The sequence below is a fragment of the Moschus berezovskii genome, chromosome 13 (assembly GCF_049115385.1).
Source record: "Moschus berezovskii isolate FMDL1 chromosome 13, NW_MosBer_1.0, whole genome shotgun sequence".
NCBI lineage: Eukaryota > Metazoa > Chordata > Mammalia > Artiodactyla > Moschidae > Moschus > Moschus berezovskii.
This window is the reverse complement of record NC_142472.1, coordinates 56,040,040-56,058,672: the sequence shown is the minus strand read 5'-3', so window position 1 is coordinate 56,058,672 and position 18,633 is coordinate 56,040,040.

Here is an 18,633-nt window from a genome sequence, read left to right as displayed (position 1 = left end):
CTAAAGAGTCTCTTGATGAAAGTGAAAGAGGAGAATGAAAAAGTTGGCTTAAATCTCAACATTCAGAAAACTAAGATCATGGCATCTGGTCCCATCACTTCATGGCGAATAGATGGGAAAACAATGGAAATAGTGACAGACTTTATTTTGCGGGGCTCCAAAATCACTGCAGATGGTGAGTGCAGCCATGAAATTTGGAAGAAAAGTTATGACCAACCTAGACATCATATTAAAGAGCAGAGACATTACTTTGCCAACAAAGGTCCATCTAGTCAAGGCTATGGTTTTTCCTGTGGTCATGTATGGATGTGAGATTTGGGCTATAAAGAAAGCTGAGTGCTGAAGAATTGATGCTTTTGAACTGTGGTGTTGGAGAAGACTCTTGAGAGTCCCTTGGACTGCAAGGAGATCCAACCAGTCCATCCTAAAGGAAATCAGTCCTGAATATTCATTGGAAGGACTGATGATGAAGCTGAAACTCCAATCCTTTGGTCACCTGATGTGAAGAACTGATTCATTAGAAAAGACCCTGATGCTGGGACAGATTGAAGGTGGGAGGCGAAGGGGACAACAGAGGATGAGATGGTTGGATGGCATCACTGACTCAACGGACATGAGTTTGAGCAAGCTCCGGGAGTTGGTGATGGACAGGGAAGCCTGGCATGCTGCAGTTCATGAGGTTGCAAAGAGTCGGACATGGCTGAGCGACTAAACTGAACTGAGAGGAGACAACATTGTAACACCCACAGAGGCTGCAAAAGCGTTCCCTAAAGGATAAATGCATGGGTCATGAATATAACCACAGGCACCACTATTGTGAGTCCATGAGCCCCTGAGACTTGAGTGGAGCTGAGGATGCCCTCTGACCAGGATAAAGCTTTTAAATCATCCAGACAAAAGAGATCCTTGACAGAACCTCATCCATTGTGATTGACATTCATTATCTTTGCTATTCATGGGGCTCTCTTAACATGTGACACACACACCCCCCTCTGTGATGGGGACACTGTCTGGTTGTAGCAGAGTGGCTTTCTGAGCACATGTGGGGACATTGGAGGGATCTGATCCAGTTTATCCCGTGCATTCACTTCCCTTGGTAGCAAGTGAGAGTCTGGTGCCTTACCTCAAGAAGACTGTCAGATAGCATCCCTACCTCTACCTGCCCTGAAACCTCCAATGACAACGTGTTTTATCACTGCCTCTCTGTGTGCAATTCTTTCCTAGGAGGCAATGCAAAAGGAATCCCCCAAAGGGATCTATGCTGTAAAAGCGTTTCTACTCTTCGACAGGAAGCTTGGAGCAGGCTCACGAAAAGTTTCCCATCACGAATGGAGTTCATTCCTTCTCGAAACCTGCCCTCTCTTCAGTGGGCTACATAGCTCCCGGGGAGGCCAGAGAAATGTCTATCCAGCTCAGACAGCCTCTTCCCCCTCTGCCCTCGTGGTCCACTGGCTGCTGTCCCTTCTCCTCTTCCTATCCAGATCCATGATGCGAAGAACTAACTCATTGGAAAAGACCTTGATGCTGGGAAAGATTGAAGGCAGGAGGAGAAGGGGACGACAGAGGATGAGATGGTTGGATGCCAACACTGATGCAACTGACATGAGTTTGAGCAAGCTCCAGGAGTTGGTGATGGACAGGGAACCCTGGCGTGCTGCAGTCCATGGGATCACAAAGAGTAGGACACGACTGAGCGACTGAACTGAACTGATCCAGATCCAGTTTTAGGAGGGAAATGATCCCCTTGCCAGGTGCATTTTAAGGCCATGGTCAGCATTCCAGAGAAACAGACTGTGGCCTCTACTAGACAGGAAGCCTGAGGATGCTTCTAACAGCCGTGTGGCCATTCCCGAGGCTGGGGTGGGGCTGGCTGTAGCGTCCCATCACGTGGTTTGGCCGAGTGGCACTCCATCATGGACAAGTGTCCACTGTCCTTCCTCTCAACAGCCCTTCTCATCACCTCCGGGCTTCTATTATTAATATTTTGCTATCAGACATCACTGACTCCTCCATGATTACCAAACCTTCATATATGTGATTTACCCACTCTGCAGCAATTCAGTGCTTGTTTAGCACCAGGTTACCCTTGGTGACCTTCCTGCTAAATCCGGGGATCAGCAAGGAATCAGGTAGAGCCCTGCTCCCAGGGGGCTCACAGTTTGTGTGGCTTGGTTACTTGGAGGGCTGGTTCGGAGAGGAGCTGTTGTCCTTTAGTCGCTCAGTCAGGGTCTGACTCTTTGCAACCCCCTGGACTGCAGCACGCCAGGCTTCCCTGTCCTTCACAATCACCTGGAGCTTGCTCAGACTCATGTCCATTGAGTCAGTGATGACATCCAACCATCCTCTATCGTCCCCTTCTTCTCCAGCGTTCAATCTTTCCCAGCATCAGGATCTCTTGCAATGAGTTGGCTCTTTGCATCAGGTGGCCAAAGGATTGGAATTTCAGCTTCAGCATCAGTCCTTCCCATGAATATTCAGAGTTGACTGCCTTTAGGATGCACTGGTTTGATCTCCTCGCAGTCCAGGCAAGAAGAGAGGGTGCTTTAAAAAGATTTATCTGAGCAAAGTTTAAGGGGAGGACTCTTCACTAAGGGTGGGCGGGGTTAAGGGAACCAAACAGGGATGTTTAGACCCCCAGGGCAGTAGTAACAAGAGAAACCATGACCGCCCCAGCCCAAGGGGCAAGGGAGGACTGCAGCCCACAAGACCATTCTGCTGGGAGGGTCACCCTACAGGAAGTGAACCCTGAAAAGAGTCCAGCCTCTGCCAGACTCTCCTCAGGTGGGGCAGAATATTAGTGGGGAGTGAGGGGGGGGCTTCTGGCAAATGCCTTGACCTCCTCTCTCCTCCCACTCTCTCTCCCAGGCCTGAACTCACTTGGCAGCCAGAGGACCAGAGCGCCCACAGGGTGCAGACTTTAGGGATGGCATCCAGGCACGGAGCAGTGGGGAGAGGTGAAAAATGGAGCTGGGGCAGGGAGAAGGGGCAGCACAGTGGCCCCTGTGTGTCACCTGGGGGCAGGGCTGGGAGCATCCAATGTGCTCAGACTGAAGTCCCAGCCCCTGTGCCCTGAATGCAGGCTGGGAGGAGGGGAGCGTGGTGCGTTCCATCTGGGGGGCATCACTGCCAAAAACTGCCCCCCTACAGACGCTGGCCACTGGGGTCTGGACTCTCTGAGATGGTCCACGGACAGGCCCAGTTATCACTCCGGGAGCCACGAAGAGGCGGCGGAGCTGCAGTCACTGGGCAGTGGGGGAGTCTGAACAAAGATCCCGAGGCACTGCTTCAGAATCACATACGAAATACGACATGGCCTTTGTTTTCGAGCCACGTATAAGCTCACCATGGGGAGCAAAGCTAGGCAGAAAAATATGAAGCAATGACAACAAAGGCAGGGGAAATAAAAAGCCGTCACGGCAGAGACCCAGAGGCAGGCAGGTTGTTGCTAGTGGCAAACGCAGCCGGCCGGCAGGTGGGGCGGGCACCCGGGTGCCTGCAGCCCTTGGTGCGGGGGTGACCATGCGTGTGCACACTCAGAGGCACGTGCAGGCAGATGCAGAAGCACACAGGCATGCACAATGCAAAATGTTTCCACTGCTACATGGTCACTCCTGGCAGTCTTCTTTGTTTGCTTTGCTGAAACGCACACCTGGAAACAGGAGGGAGACAGGCAGAGGTGAGGAAGACTGACAGACTGACATGGTTGCTGGGGCTCCTTTTTCAGCAGCCATGTCCTTTTTGGGCTCTGGGTTATCTCAGAAGAAAATAAAGGTCTGTCTGCCTTGCTGGATTCATGATAGTTTTCCTGACGGTATGATGTGCAGCTGACACCATAGGAATCAGGGGACTGGAGCATAGATGATTCCAGCCTAGCTCCAAAATGGACAACCTGAAGATGGCTTATACACTTCCCATTTAATGATCTCCTCCCGGTTTCTGCCTTTGTGGCACCCTCGGGACCATCTTCCCACAATGGAAAAGTACAGAGTTTCAACAACACGGGAGGGAACAGTGGGTTTGCCACCACTTTGTTTTTTCTGGGAGTATTCACCTCTGGCAATCCCTTCCCATCTCCTCGTGACACTCAGGTCAGCATCTTGGTACCTGGGCTTCTCCCAGGTTCCAGTGCTCTGGTGTGACATGACACAGATATTGCACGTCGCGTGTGATGGCTAAATATCCTGAAACAAGGGAATTGCAGGTGTCGTTGTGAGGGTCTTTCCATCTGTTCCAGAAACGCAGAGCCTTGGAGAATGAAAGGACAGGAAACATTCACAGGAGCAGCTTCAATGCTCAGCCCAGAACCAAAGACAGAGGGAGGGCTCTACCTTCTGTGGGGACACCGCGGCTGTCTTGCAGCGGTTAGACTAGGGGAACAATCCCAGTATTTGAAAATGGCTTTATTTGTGAAGATGCTGAGTCCTCCACATTTCCCAAAACAGCACCTTTCATTGTGTGAAAAGTGCAAGTGTTAGTCATTTAGTCGTTTCCATAGCCCACCAGACTCCTCTGTCCATGGGATTCTCCAGGCAAGAATACTGGAGTGGGTAACCTTCCCCTTCTCCAGGGGATCTTCCCAACCCAGGGATTGAACCTGGGTCTCCTGCATTGCAGGCAGATTTTTTATCATCTGAGCCACCAGGAAGCACCTTTCACTTGTCCATGTAAAACCCTGAAGAACAGGACTAAAGAGAAGTGTAGCTGAATTCACAAAACGTGGAATAAATTGCTGACGCTTGGTCACGTGACTTCTTGTGCGGTCTGTTTTCCAGCTGACAAAACGGATGCCCACTCCCTGGTGTGTGAGTCTTGTGCACAGGTCTATATCAGCTGAGACCTCTCTTGGAGACTGGAGAAGTTAGCTCCACACTGGAACCATCCCATCCTCTGTCCTGTCTCTGCTTCCCATCAGCGGCTCACCTTGCTTATTCCTGACCTTATCATTTTCACGCATGCCTTTCTCCCAATTCCCTCTGAGTCTCACAAAGCATGTAGCTTGGAGATCCACACCTGGGGAGGTCCATCATACGTGCTTGATGATGAAGTGCCTGGACCCATGGCAAAGGGATCCAGTGGGAGCGGTCACATCTGGCCTGGCTGATCCTGCTTTGTCCTCCACTCCAGGGACATTGTCCAGAATTACAGGTGGTCAGCACTTACTGCTGAACATCCTGAGAACCTTCCAGGGCTCTGCCTTTTTCCCATCAGTGCCACCCTAGGTCCCCAGGCCCCTTGACTCAACACTTCAGCGTTTAAACTGGCACATGATGTAACCAAAGGCTCCCAGGGAAGGCCACCCGCCTCTAGTGCACCCACCTTAGCTACTATGCCAATAAAAAGTGACTCATGTTCCAAAGCACTTTAGAACTATCTGGGGCACACCTGCTGATGCCGTCACCAGCCCCTCGATGCCTTCTATATCATAGTGAGCAAACCACCCCCACTAGCCAGCCCCCAGGACCTCCACGGCACACCGAGCAGACTTTTGTGTGAGGAGGGCCAACCCACCCCCTACCTTTTACCCCCCAAGCTGGACACTTTGTACGTCCTGTCCTCTCAGCCTGACACTCAGAGGGAGACCACAACTACCTTTCCTTCTGCAAGACCCAGTTTTCCCAAACTCCACCCATTTACCCAAGAAAGCAGGACTGATGGAGTGGGCAGGGGGATGTGATGCCAATGTGTAAACTAAAAAGAATTGTGAAACACATAATTGTGGTTTGGAAGAGATGTCAGGAAAGCCTCCTTCAGTTATGGAAATTACTGTGAAATAAACAAAAACCAGTTGGTCGCCTTCTTGTGCAATTCTTGCTGTTCTTTTTCCTCCTTTTCATTTTCACCATAAGAATCCATAACTCGGCTAGGGAATAAGTCTTCCTACATAATATAAAAGCAGTAGAACTACTGGTGATATTAATAATACTTTACATTTATAGAGCATTTCTCACCTTTAAAGCCCTTTATAAAAATTAACTAATTAATCCCCTTAGCAACAAAGTACTTACTTTGTTGGCTTCTAGGCATATAATTCAGCAGTGGCCTGAATTATACATCTCCCTGTCGAGTGGTTTGCCATTGTTTTCAAATGCACAACATTGGTTGAGATGCATTTTCTGTCCAATTCTGAAGTCAAATTTTAAAAATCAGTATAAAAGAAATGGGGCGGGGAGAATTCTAGCTACAGCAAAGGTATCCCAATTATCAGCTTGTGCTAAAGGCAGAAAATGTTTTCAGCACTGAATCTCATCTAAGGCTTGCTTGGTATCAACCGGTGCCCTAGTTGCTATCATCTCTGACAGGCTCACATAGAAAATTCCAGAAACAAGCATCCTTGCTTCTATTTACGCCTATTTAAAAATAAAACTGACATCAATACTGATATTGCTCTGGGCTATTATTGCCTCAGGTGTTTTTCCTCTTTGCTTTTTGAGGTTTGAATCAATAGACCAGCAAAGACAATGGGTAAAACACTCCCTCCCTTTCCTTCCCTGCCCTCCCTCTGTACCTGCCCCTCCCACTCCCACACCTGTGGGTCCATTCAGGGGTAGCCTCCCTGCGGAGCACAGTTCCTGGCACTTTGTTGCTTAACCGCTCAGTTGTGTCCAACTCTTTTGCAACCTCATGGACTGTACCCTACCAGGCTCCTCTGTCCTTGGGATTTTTCAGGCAAGAATACTGCAGGGGGTTGCCATTTTCTACTCCAGGGGATCTTCCCAACCCAGGGATTGAACCCACATCTCCTTCATTGCAGGAGGATTCTTTGACACTGTGCCACCAGGGAAGTCCTTTCTGGCACAGATATGCTAGCCCAAGCCACTCCTTTGGCCCCTGGGAGGCGTGGATAAGGGCCCGGTGGGCGGGAGGCGGGGCTAGGGTGTGTGGTCCCCTCCCTCCGGGGCTGGGAGGGGCAGGAGGTGTGTCCTCTCCCAACTCTCTCTCCAGGTACCCACACTGCTAACCTTGGCCTCCTTGGATTGCCAGGCCCTGAACTGAATGCCCCACCACCCGACCCACATCTTGGCAAAAGAACCTGATAAAACTCTCTTCCATCCCACTCACGTGGGGCCACCTGCTTCCATTGCTCCCCTTTTTACACTTGGGGAAACCAAAGTCTGGAGAGTTCCATTGACAGAAGAACTTGGCAGGTGACAGTCCACGGGGTCAAAGAGTCAGACGCGACTTAGCGACTAAACCACCACCAAACCCCACCGGTGGTTGTAGGCTTGGCTCCAGCCACCACCGTGACCATCAAAGCCCACGTGCTTGTGGCTGCTCCAGGAGGCCCCCTACCCATGACCCTCAGTATGGAAGGAACTGAGAGGTGATTCCAAACATGCAGAGTAGCCCACTGTGGGCCCCCCACCACTCGGACTCCTTTGAGAGTCTGCGCTGGGCTCTTGGTGCTGAGAAACCCTGGCAGAGGCTCTGCTGCTGGGTCTGCCTGATGGGCCCCTTCCCTTCCCTCCTGGGGTAAAATCTGCATATAGTCACTCTGCCAGAAAACAAAAGTAGAATTCTGAGGGTAGAATGAAATCTCTGCCTTTTCCTGCTCTGGGTCCTGCCGTTTCTGGCTTAATTGCTTTTGTCCTGAGCCGGGCTGCCCAGGCCCTGGTGGGGGACAGTCTCCCACATGACCTGGGATGTCTGCACATTTCACAGACACACTCAGGGCTGTGTCGTGACTCCAGTGGCCTGCACATTCTGCCAGGTTTACAGCGCCCACAGCCGTGTCCACCTTCCCATCTTTAAACCTCCCCTTGGAAAAGACTCTGATGCTGGGAAAGGTTGGGGGCAGGAGGAGAAGGAGACAACGGAGAATGAGATGGCTGGATGGCATCACCGACTCTGTGGACATGAGTTTGAGTGTACTCCGGGAGTTGGTGATGGACAGGGAGGCCTGGCGTGCTGTGGTTCATGGGGTCGCGGAGAGTCGGACTCGACTGAGCGACTGAACTGAACTGAACTGAACTGGCCACACCTGGGGTTAGAAGTCCCTGTAAATAATCAAATTCTGTTTTTACAAAACTCTCACTCATAGATACTCCCCACCTCCAGCTGTAAGTTTCAATGTCAGCAAGGAACACGCTGAGCCAAGTATCTTCCCACCCCTGAGAAGAACTGGACCTGAAGCCAGGTGCCCTTGGAGACCCCGCCTCTGTTTAGAGCCTTGGTCCCTGCAGGAGGAGGAAGCACAGAAGAGACCCTGGATGCATCTCAGTTTAGGACCCAGTGGGATGTCGTTGGAGTCAACGGGCCCACCTCTAATCCCCTCTGGGCTGTCCCCCCACGGAACCGTCCCGGGTCACACAGCTGCGAGGTGCAGAGCCGGCCCCCAAACCCTTGGACCCTCAGCTGGATTTTCCCTGAGCCTCGGGCTCCTCCTCTGTGAGGTGGGCTAAGCTCATCCACCACCAGGGCTGCTGGGAGGACCGCATGGAGACAGAGGATGCCTGTAAGGCCTGAACTGGGCCTTTAGCCAGTTCCTTCCCTTCTCTTCCACGGTGGCGAGTTCTCTCCGGGCAGCTGCTCGGGGTTCTTCCTCAATGAGTGCAGGTCAAGTCCCCATGCAGAGATTCAGGTCCACAGGGAGAGGGGAATCTAGCGAAGATTCCATGAGAGGCCGCACCCCCAGCCCGGCCACCCCTGCCCCAGGCGCCAGGCGCCCACACCCACAGGAGTCAGACCCACTTTATTTACCAAACAGTGCGTCCTAGCGCAGCTCTGTTGCCAAGGACGACGGTGACTGTCCCGCTATTATTCAGAACACTGCTATATTCTCTCTCTCACAATAGAGGAAAAGAGCATGTTCTACTGAGGAGAGGGTATGAAAAGGCTCGGCAGCGTCAGGACACCCCAAGGGCCAAGACTGAACGCTAACATGCGAGAGGAAGCACTTTTGGAGGAGCCTGGCAAGTGGGCTGCGCTGGGCAGGTGCCCACACCTGCAGCCCCTTGTTGGCGGGTCTCAGAGCATCCCTGTGTATGGCTATTCAGACATTGGGAGGGGTTCATACAGCCAGGGGGGCTTCCCTAGTGGCTCAGACGGTAAAGAATCTGCCTGCAATGCAGGAGACCTAGGTTTGATCCCCGAGTGAGGAAGATCCTCTGGAGGAGGGCATGGCAACCCACCATGGAGAATCCCAAGGACAGAGGAGCCTGGCGGGCTACAGTCCATTGAGTTAAGCGACTTAGCATGCACGCACGCATACAGCCAGGAGCTCGACCTCTCAAATGGCCAGATGACTGGGCCTTTACTGCCCTGTCCCAGGCTGCACTGATGTGTCCTTAGATGGGATGTCCTCCCTGAAGGCCAGGGGTTCCCATGGCTCCAGCCCCATGACCCGCCACTTCACAGAGCAGACAGGGGGCGAATGAGACCACCCACCCGTCAGGCTGAGTCAAGGGAACCCACCCAGCTTCAAAGAAACAGCTGGTACCAAAGAGCCAGCAGGGAAGGTCACATCCCCTGAGTGGTGCTGACATATTTAACCTCGGGATAAATTTCAGAAAAATGGCACAGAGTACCCTCCAAGGGATGAGCACAGCAGCAAGGACTCCAAGGTGCGTTCAAGACCCGCGTGTCAGGACGGGGACAATTTGCAAAGGTGCCCATAGGGAAGGGGTTAGAAAAGCAACCACCCCAGAGGGCACCACCTCTGGGTGGGAGTCAGGCAGAGAGTGTGGCCACCCAGGATCGAGGCAACAGGCAGGGACAGCCACCCAGACCCCAATGGCAGAGTGAAGGCCAAAGCAGGGCATAGCAAGGGAACACCGCTTGTCTGGAATATCACGGGGAGCCGCTCCTGGGCAATGGTGCAAAAGTGGAAGAAATAGGGACCCCTTTCCCGACCTGGCCTCAGGAGATTTGGAAAGAGACTGAAGCTGGGAAGGGGAGAGACCCCCTTCCTCTACCCCTTCCTGCCATCTAATTCTGCCGGAAAGGAAGTTGCTAGAGGGGCAGAGGAGAACAGCCATCACTTGAGTGCTTGGGAAGATGGATGAAAACCCAGGCGGATAAAGATGCAGTCCGCCTGCCCTCTGCAGCATTCTTGTGGCCCTCGGGGGCCTGCGGAGCCCGAGTTAGCATGGAGACCGCGGTGACGAGAAGTAATTTCATATCAAGAGCCCTTCTAGGAACGTGAGGCCGAGCTGTGGCAACAGGGAGGTTCGGCCAGTGGAGCAATGGGGCAATCACCTTGTTGTGTCCCCACCTGCTTGTGGGGGAGAGGGGCGCCCCCACCCACGGCTTTGTCCCAGAACATGAGCAAAAGAGACACAGAAATCAGAACATCGCTGTGAAACTTAGCAGTTCCTGATCAGAAATCGTCCAAACAAGAAGCTCCTATTTCAACAATTAGCGTTGGGAACAGATTTACAAACCAAAACCACAGTTAGTAAGTGTGCTGATGAATCTGAGTTTGACCTCAAGCTTCTGCCCTGTCTTTGGCTGTGAACAAATAACAATAAACAAGTCTTCAGATGTACGGGTGTGTTCCTAGGAGACTGCTTTAAATCACGTTATTTTGTAGTAATATACCATCTTTCCAGGTGTCTATTATATCTTTGGAAAGTTATCTCAACTTAAAAAAAGGACCTTACTGCATTTAAAATAAAAACACTGAAAAATGGGTTAACCCTCTAAACACCAGACATATAAATACACAGCCAGTGCTCTGGGCAATATATTTTTTTAAGAGAGATTGCCTTTTTATTTTTATTTATTTATTTTTTATTTTTTTTTGGCTGGGCCATGGGATATTAGTCTTCCAAGCAGGGATCAAACTCACAACCCTTGTGTTGGAAACAGTCTTGACTACTAGACTGTCAAAGAGGTCCCAAACCCAGACTTTCACAGAGAGGTGATTTTTCTGGTAAAGTGATTGACAAAGCAGGATTTCAGCTCTAAGAGGCATCAGTTCAGAATCTGACACTTGGGGCCGGAGTGTGGGAGATGTGTTTTCTATCTGGTACTTGATCTTTCAACTTCATTTTCTCTTTCTTAAAGTAAACACCGCCTTTAAAAACAGCAGCCTTTTAGCGACTCTTCCCTGAATGGTGTTTATCTTCCAGGCTATCTATTAATTGTCAGTTTATTTAGCAAACCTAGTTTGCCCAGGGTTGACGGATCTGTTTAATATCCTTCTTTAAGATAGACTGGCTTATCTTTACAAAAAATTATTATCAGGTGCCTGCTCTAAGGATCATTACTTTGATTTATTGTTTCCTCTGCAGCAAATATCCAATAATGGGTTTTCCTTAAGCCTTATTCGTACTCCTTTTGGTCATGAATTTTCTGTGCCTCTCTTGTTTCTCTGTGCATAAGTACTGTGTGGATTTGAGGGCCAGGATGTTTCAGGAACTCACCCAGGCCCTGTCCACATGGCCTCAAGGCCTCTGATGGGTAAGACCATGGTGATGCCTGCAGGAGAGTGGTAATGGAGAGCATGACCTTGAGCAGGTGAGAGCCCCCGGTTCCTGTCACCTTTAAGAGGACCTCCCAGTGGACTCCCCAGGTGGTGCAGTGGTAAAGAACCTGCCTGACAATGCAGGAGATGTCAGAGATGCAGGCTCGATCCCTGGGTGGGTAGATTCCCCTGGAGGAGGAAATGGCAACCTGCTCCAGTATTCTTGCCTGGGAAATTCCATAGACAGAGGAGCCTGGCGGGCTAGGGTCCATGGGGTCACAAAGAGTCAACTGAGCCGCTGAGTACACATGCTCAATGTGTCAGGAAGCAGGTACCCAAGGAACACCCACCCCACAGAGAGCCCAGGCGCCCTATTGGTCGTGTGCAAGGTCCCAGGTAGGCACCTTCCAAGGTATCCCAGGTCAGTAGGGCTCGGGGTGGGGTGGGAAGGGGAGAGCAGTGAGGGGGTCACTGAGGGGCCCGTGCAGGTCCCACATGGGGGCACCAAGTCCTTCACCCACAGTTCAAAGTCCTGAGTGGAGAAGTCATTCTAGCTCTGGTTTATGCTTCATCTCTGGTGTTGCAATGAATCATCTACTTCCCCTTTGTCTTCCACTTCTATAAAGAGTGGTATGAGTAACACTCTTCATATTTTCCATTTCAAGAGAATTTCAGAAAGTTTAGATAGACTGGGGGTTCTTGTTGCAGGATTTTTCCCCTTAAACAGTCCCCCCATCTATATATGTGTAAACAACTCTCTTAGACATGTACACATCAGAGGTAAGTCCTTCATGGCCCAGCTCTGACCTGTCCTGTCACATGGGCAAACAAGGAGAACCCCAAATGGATGTTACTGAACAGGACCCCTAAGTGTTAGCTGTTTGGAGGAAGAGAGAAATACAAACAGGGAGTGTATGTTTCAGCTTTTCCTGAACTACCAAATGCCCCAGAAATACTTAATTAGCTGAAATGTTAAGGGATATTGGAAATACAAAATGTGACAGAACAAAATTTCTTTGTGGTGGAAAAAACCTGGCTACCAGGCTGTGTCTGTGTGTGCGATTGTGTGTAAGAGAGAGGGAAGGAGAGAGAGGAGAGACAGCGAGGGACCCCTCCCTTTCTCAGAACTATAACACTAACTATTAATGGCCCAAAGTTCTACTGACGCTCACACTGGCCGTGAAGTCCTCTCATTTATCGTTTCCTCCTATTCCTGCTTGTGTGTTTCAGGAGGGCCTCATGAGCAAACCCATGGCGTTCCTTCAGGTTTGCTTTCTGTGGGAATGAGGAGGGGCAGGAATGGGAGGCTGGAGCGCCCTCCCTATGCAAATGCCAGCCCTGCCTTTGCTCAGGGCTGCCAGTTTGAGGAGTGTGTGGGTTGGGATCCTTTTGTTCCTTTGGAAGAAAAAAAATGTGCTGCGGGTAAAAATAGTATTTTTAAGTCTTTTTTTTTTTTTTTAAATAATGCACATCAGAGCTGATGACAAGGGAGCTGTTTCCCTGGGTGGGACAAAAGAGTGACTGAGCTGGGAAAGACTGAGGTTTCCCCCAGGCCCGGCTCCAAGCATCTCCTCCACCTTGGTTTCCGTCAGCAGTGGGGTCTGGGGAATGAGCCCAAGTCCCAGCCCCTTCTCCTGTCACCTGCTTGTACGATTTCAAGATAGTCCACTTGCTTAGGGCCTTTCACTAGGCACAGGCGGACGAGGCTGGGCTGGCTGCTCTAGGCTCAGCCCGCCTGGAGCTGCTCCCCGGTCTCAGAACGTCTCTCCCTGCCTCCTCTTTTCACTTTCTGGGGTCTCGGCTCCCTCCTTCTCCTCTCTTCTTTGTCCCGTTTATTCTTTTCTAAGTTTTACTTGAGAATTCCAAAACTTTTCTCTAAATTCCCGTTTCTAGACTTGTGTATGTTTCACTGTCAGCAGCATTGTCTCCCTCCTTGGAGTGGGGCATTCTTAAAAGAATTTCAGCTCCATCTGAGAAAGCAGACTCTCAGGGACTTGTCCAGCTGGGGCAGGAGGCACTGGGAGTCAAAAGACGCTGGGTCTCTCCAGTCCTTCACCCCCATGGCATGGTTTCCTTCTTCTGTGACACTTGACTTCAAGGCAGGAACTGGCTCCCACATGAATTAAACAAAATAAAATCAATAACATCAACATAAAAGCTCCTGAAGGTGGGTAGGGACCTCCCCTTCTGCACCACCCTTGGGTCCCGGCTCATGCCCACCCACAGCACTTGGCACCTGCAGAACTCAAGTGCTCGGATGGTGGGTCACCCATCACTCTCTAACCTTGGAGGAAGGGTGATGGAGAAGGTTGCAGCAGGTCCTACTTACAGATAAAACGACTAGTGACTTACCTCAGAGCTCTCATAATCCAACTTTTAAAAAATTTGTAGGTGAGGAATATGAGAGTCAGGCATGTCAAGTCACATGCTTAATAACCCAGAATTGCTTGGTCTAAGAGATGGTGCTAGAATCCAGATACGTTCGTTCTTGCTCACGGCTCTTTCCACCAGGCCATGGGGCATCCCCGCAGTGTGCTAAGACAAGAGCCATCTGGCCACTTAATACACTTTTGTTTTTGTACTTTTTCTACGAGTTTGAAAGGCACTAATTGGCCTACTTTACAAAGAAAAACTCTATCTGTACATAGTTATGTACATACGTGTGCGTGTATTTTCCAATGGTTTTAGAATCAGTGTCACAGCATGTTGGGGCTGGATTCGCTTGGCGATCACGTGCTCCAGCCCCTTCAAGTTACTAAGGAGACTGAGTGTCTGGTGGGGCCAGAGTGGAGCCACACTGTCCACTTTGCTGTCTCCTGAGAACAGCCCTTGAAAGTCAAAGCCCTTTCCTTTTTTGTTGTACAATCAGATAGATATTTTTTTCATTTTCTTGGGCGATAGCCCCACTTTTTGTGCACCTGGAGCAGTCAGGTCCATATCCGCTCACCACGCACAAATGATGCTGGAAGGCCATGGCTGAGAGGCTGAGCAGCGGTCTTGTCCGCTCACAGCTGGGTGCAGGGCCCTCTCCAAACTGGCAATGCTCTGGCCTGCCCACAGCCCTGCCCCTTGTCCTCGTCTTCTCTTCTGAGCCACAGCCAGCCTGATTCTGTTGGCCAGAATGAGGGGCAAGTGTAGTGAAAGTGTTAGTCGCTCAGTCGTGTCCGACTCTCTCTGACGCCGTGGACTCTATTTCCAAATAAAGTCCCATTCTGAGATATGGAGGGAGGTTAGGATTTCAACACATGAATTTGGGGAGGCATAGTTCACCCCCTAACAGAGTGATGGAATAACATCATGTTGCTATGTCTCATGAAATAGTGAATCTAGGCAATGGCCATTAGTAACTGCTAAAACCACTCAGCGGAAAGCTGATGAGAAACTTTAGAGTGAGTGGAGCAGGCCGATAACAGCAAACCCGCCGGCCGATCTTAACATCACCAGATACAAGACACACAGGTCTCAGGCTGCCTCTCCATGTGATGGAAGAGGAAGCACACAGCAGCGCCTTCCCCGTGTTCTTGCCTCTCTCCCCTCCAAAAGCAAAAACGTAGGACCTTAATCTGATCAAGCCTTTGATGAAAATGTAAAACAACCATTCAGAGGATTTCCAAGTGAGAAAAAAATGTATTGAATGACGCCTTAGGTATGCGATCAGCAAAATCCAGAATGTGAGAAATTATGTAGGAGAAAATCCCTAATTTCTTAACAGATGTTAGAGGGAAAAAAAAAGAGGAAGTGGGGACCTAGAGGTCCAAAGAGACTTAAAATAGTGTATCAACTGAACTTGGAGTGTGCATCTTGTGTGGTTTGGATTCGAACAAGTCATCCATAAAATACAAAAAAAACATAGACAGGGAAATTTGAACACTGGGTATTTGGCGATGTTAAGAAAAATCACGCATCTTTTGGAAAGATACACTTATTCATTCTTGGCTGCACCGGGTCTTTGTTGCTGCTCTCAGGCCCTCTCTGGTTGCGGAGGGAGCGCCTCTCACTATGGTGGCCCCTCTCACTTCGGAGCACAGGCTCCGGGCACGTGGGCTTGTGGCTCACGGGCCTAATTGCTCTGTGACACGTGGGATCCTCCCAGACCAGGGATCGAACCCGTGTCCCCTGCATTGGCCAATAGACTCCCAACCACTAGACCACCGGGAAAGCCCCAAATCATCAATTTTTCAAGTGTGATAATAATGCTGTTGTAATATTTAAGTCCTTATTTTCAGGGATACCACTAAGATCCCTACCGATGAAACGTGAGTGTCTTGGACTTGTTTCAAAATAATCTGGGAAAGAGGTGCTAAATTGGGTGAATCCAGATGACTTGTGATTGGCTAGGTGTTGAAGCTGGGGTGATGGGTATGTGGGGTTTCATTATACTCCTCTCCCTGCTTTTATACGTTCGGAATGTTCTATAATAAAGTGTTAAAAATTGATGAGGTGGCTCTCCTCCTATAAAAGTCCTATCTATTCATCTCTGTTCTGGATACTATCCCATCTTGTCTTCTCAAGGACTTAGCTCTCCGTTTATTGCCTCCCTGAGCATTGTTAAGTCTCTCCCTCTCCCTGAGCCACCCCACAGCTTATAAACACCTTCTACTACTTACCATTTTTAAAAACAGAAAGAAAATGTGGAAAATCAACTGTAATTCCCCCCTTGGCCCTTCTTATCTCTCTCCATCTGCCCAATTTTTCTATCTCCCCCGTGCAGTCCAAACTGCTCTTCCTGTGGACAAACTCCTTAAACCCTCACCATCCGTTCACTCCTCAACCAGCTGCCCTCTGAGAAACATGGTCAGGGTCACCAGCATCCCACAGGTTACCAGTTCCAGTGGACAGTTTTCTGCTTGCATCTTCTTCCTGACTCTTCCCAGCTATCTCCTCCCACTCTTCCCTCTTCAGGATGGCCTTCAGGACATTCCACATCTGGGTCTCTCCATCAATCTCTGTCATTGTACCAGCTTCAATTCTCTTTATAGTCCTTGTTGAAAACTGCAATCAGGTTTTATTTGTACATTTCCCACTGGACTGTCAGCTCCACAAGAAAAGAAACTAAATCTGTTTTGTTCACCCCTGTAACCCCAGCAAACAGTACAGTTCCTGGCACACCACAGACGCACTTAAAAAATATTTGTTGAATGAAAACATTAAGTGATACATCAGCCAGATGATTACCCAAATTAGGATAATAACAAATTGTGAAAAGCTCTATGAAAAAAAGCGTTAAGAGTGTTGATCTAGTCTGAAAGGGTGGCAAAAGCTTCCATGTGAAAATCACATTTGAGCTGAGCTGCGAAGAGGGGGAGATACAGAGAAGTCGGGAAACAGTGAGAGAAGAGTCAGCCGACTGTGAGGAAAGGATGCAAGCAGGGCTTTTGAAGCCAAAAATTGCCTGGGGATCAGAGATGCGCTGTGTCCTCTACTGGAGTGGGTCTGTGTGTGTCCCTTGAGAGTGAGAAAGTGACAGAACACAGGGTGAACCCAAAGGACGATGTGGTTCAGGCTATTTTTAACCCCCTGTGGACCAGCAGCAAGAAGAGTTTCAGCAAGATTTCACTTTCCTTGCTCCTTCAAAGCAGGAAGTGCGCCAAATGCGTTAGTGAACGCCAGGACAGGACGGAGCTGGGGCAGCTGCGGTTCACCCTAACTTCACACCTTCCCGTGAGAAATGAGCCACGTTTGCACAAACAAAACCTCAGACCCTGTCTCTTTCGATTTTGCCCAGATGGCCTCCTTTGTTCAGATCTCTAAGTCTGATCAACATTCAAACACATCTCCCCTAAAAGGCGCCTTTCGGAAGGCAGAAACGTGAGGACCACTCAGCCAGCATGGACCAAAAGAGGATGAGACTCCAGGGGCTTCAAACAGTCCCCAGATGAACAAAGGACAGGGAAAGGGCTTCTGAAGCTAGTTCACAAACACATGCACAGTGAAACAGTTTTTCAAGTATATAACACGTCCTTTGACCCAGTAACTCTATTTCTAGAAGGAAATAACAAAAGGCAGGCAAAGACGAGTGTACTAGGATGACTGCATTAACACTATTTACAAAAAGAATCAGAAAACCTAATGTCCAAAACAGAGAGAGGGCTCCAGAAATTACATCATGCCTGAACTAGGATACAGCCATTACCATTACATTTACAAGTAATCTTAATTGTTTGACAAATGCTCAGAATATAGCATTAAGGGAAAGTAACTGCTTATACATTATGAACTCAAATATGTGAGTTTCTGTATACATATCAGATGGATAGAGAGATGCCAAGGGAAAAGACTGGATAGAAGTCACAATGAGAGTTAAATCTAGTTGGTGCAAATTGCTTTGTCTCGATTTTTATACTTCTCTGTATTTAATTTTAACAAATGCATATAATATAATCACAAACAAACAATAAGATACTCTTTGATATGTTCATTTATTTTCTTTCTTATTGTGGGAAAATGTACACAGCATGACATTAACCATTTGAGCCATTTTTAAGCTGGGAGTTCAGTGGTATTAAGTACATTCACAGGGTCCAACCATCACCACTCCAGAACTTTCTCATCCTCCCAAACCAGAACTCTGTGCTCTTTAAACACGAGCCCCTGCTTCCTCCTCCCCCAGGGCTTGGTAACCACCGTCCTCCTCTGTGTCTCTCTGAATTCGGCTTCTCTAGGCACCTCTTATGAGTGGAATCGTGCAGTATTTGCCCTGTTGTGTCTGGCTTAGCTTATCGTAATGAAGTGACTTAGCAGCAGCAGCAGCAACATCTTCAAGGTTTATCCGTGGCTGCTTTATTCTCCGGGCATCTTGGTGTTGCTCCCACACTGTTACACCTCAGTGCTCACCCACAGGGATATCCAATGAAGTCTTCTGCTCGGGGCCTGATGAACCCAAATATCTCGCTTGAAATGTGAAGGCTCCTCTCAAAGGACCCAGGAAGTGGCGTGAAGAGACAAGGTCGAGTGTTACACGCTCACCTCCCCTTTCTCGCCAGCAGCCTCAAGGAGCCAAGGATGGGACCTTCTTGTATTACGTCTTAAGGAAAGGGCGAGTAGGAGAAGAAGGTAGGATGGACACTGATGGAAGGAAGGCCTGGGAGGAGCTTTGAAAACATCGGCTGAGGCCGGCTCGTTTGCAGAGGCTGAGGGAACAGGCATTAATGGTCCCCATGCACCAGGGAAGTGAGGCAGCGTCGTGATCACAAATGCCAGGTCAGCCCTTGGGATTGGCATGACCGTGG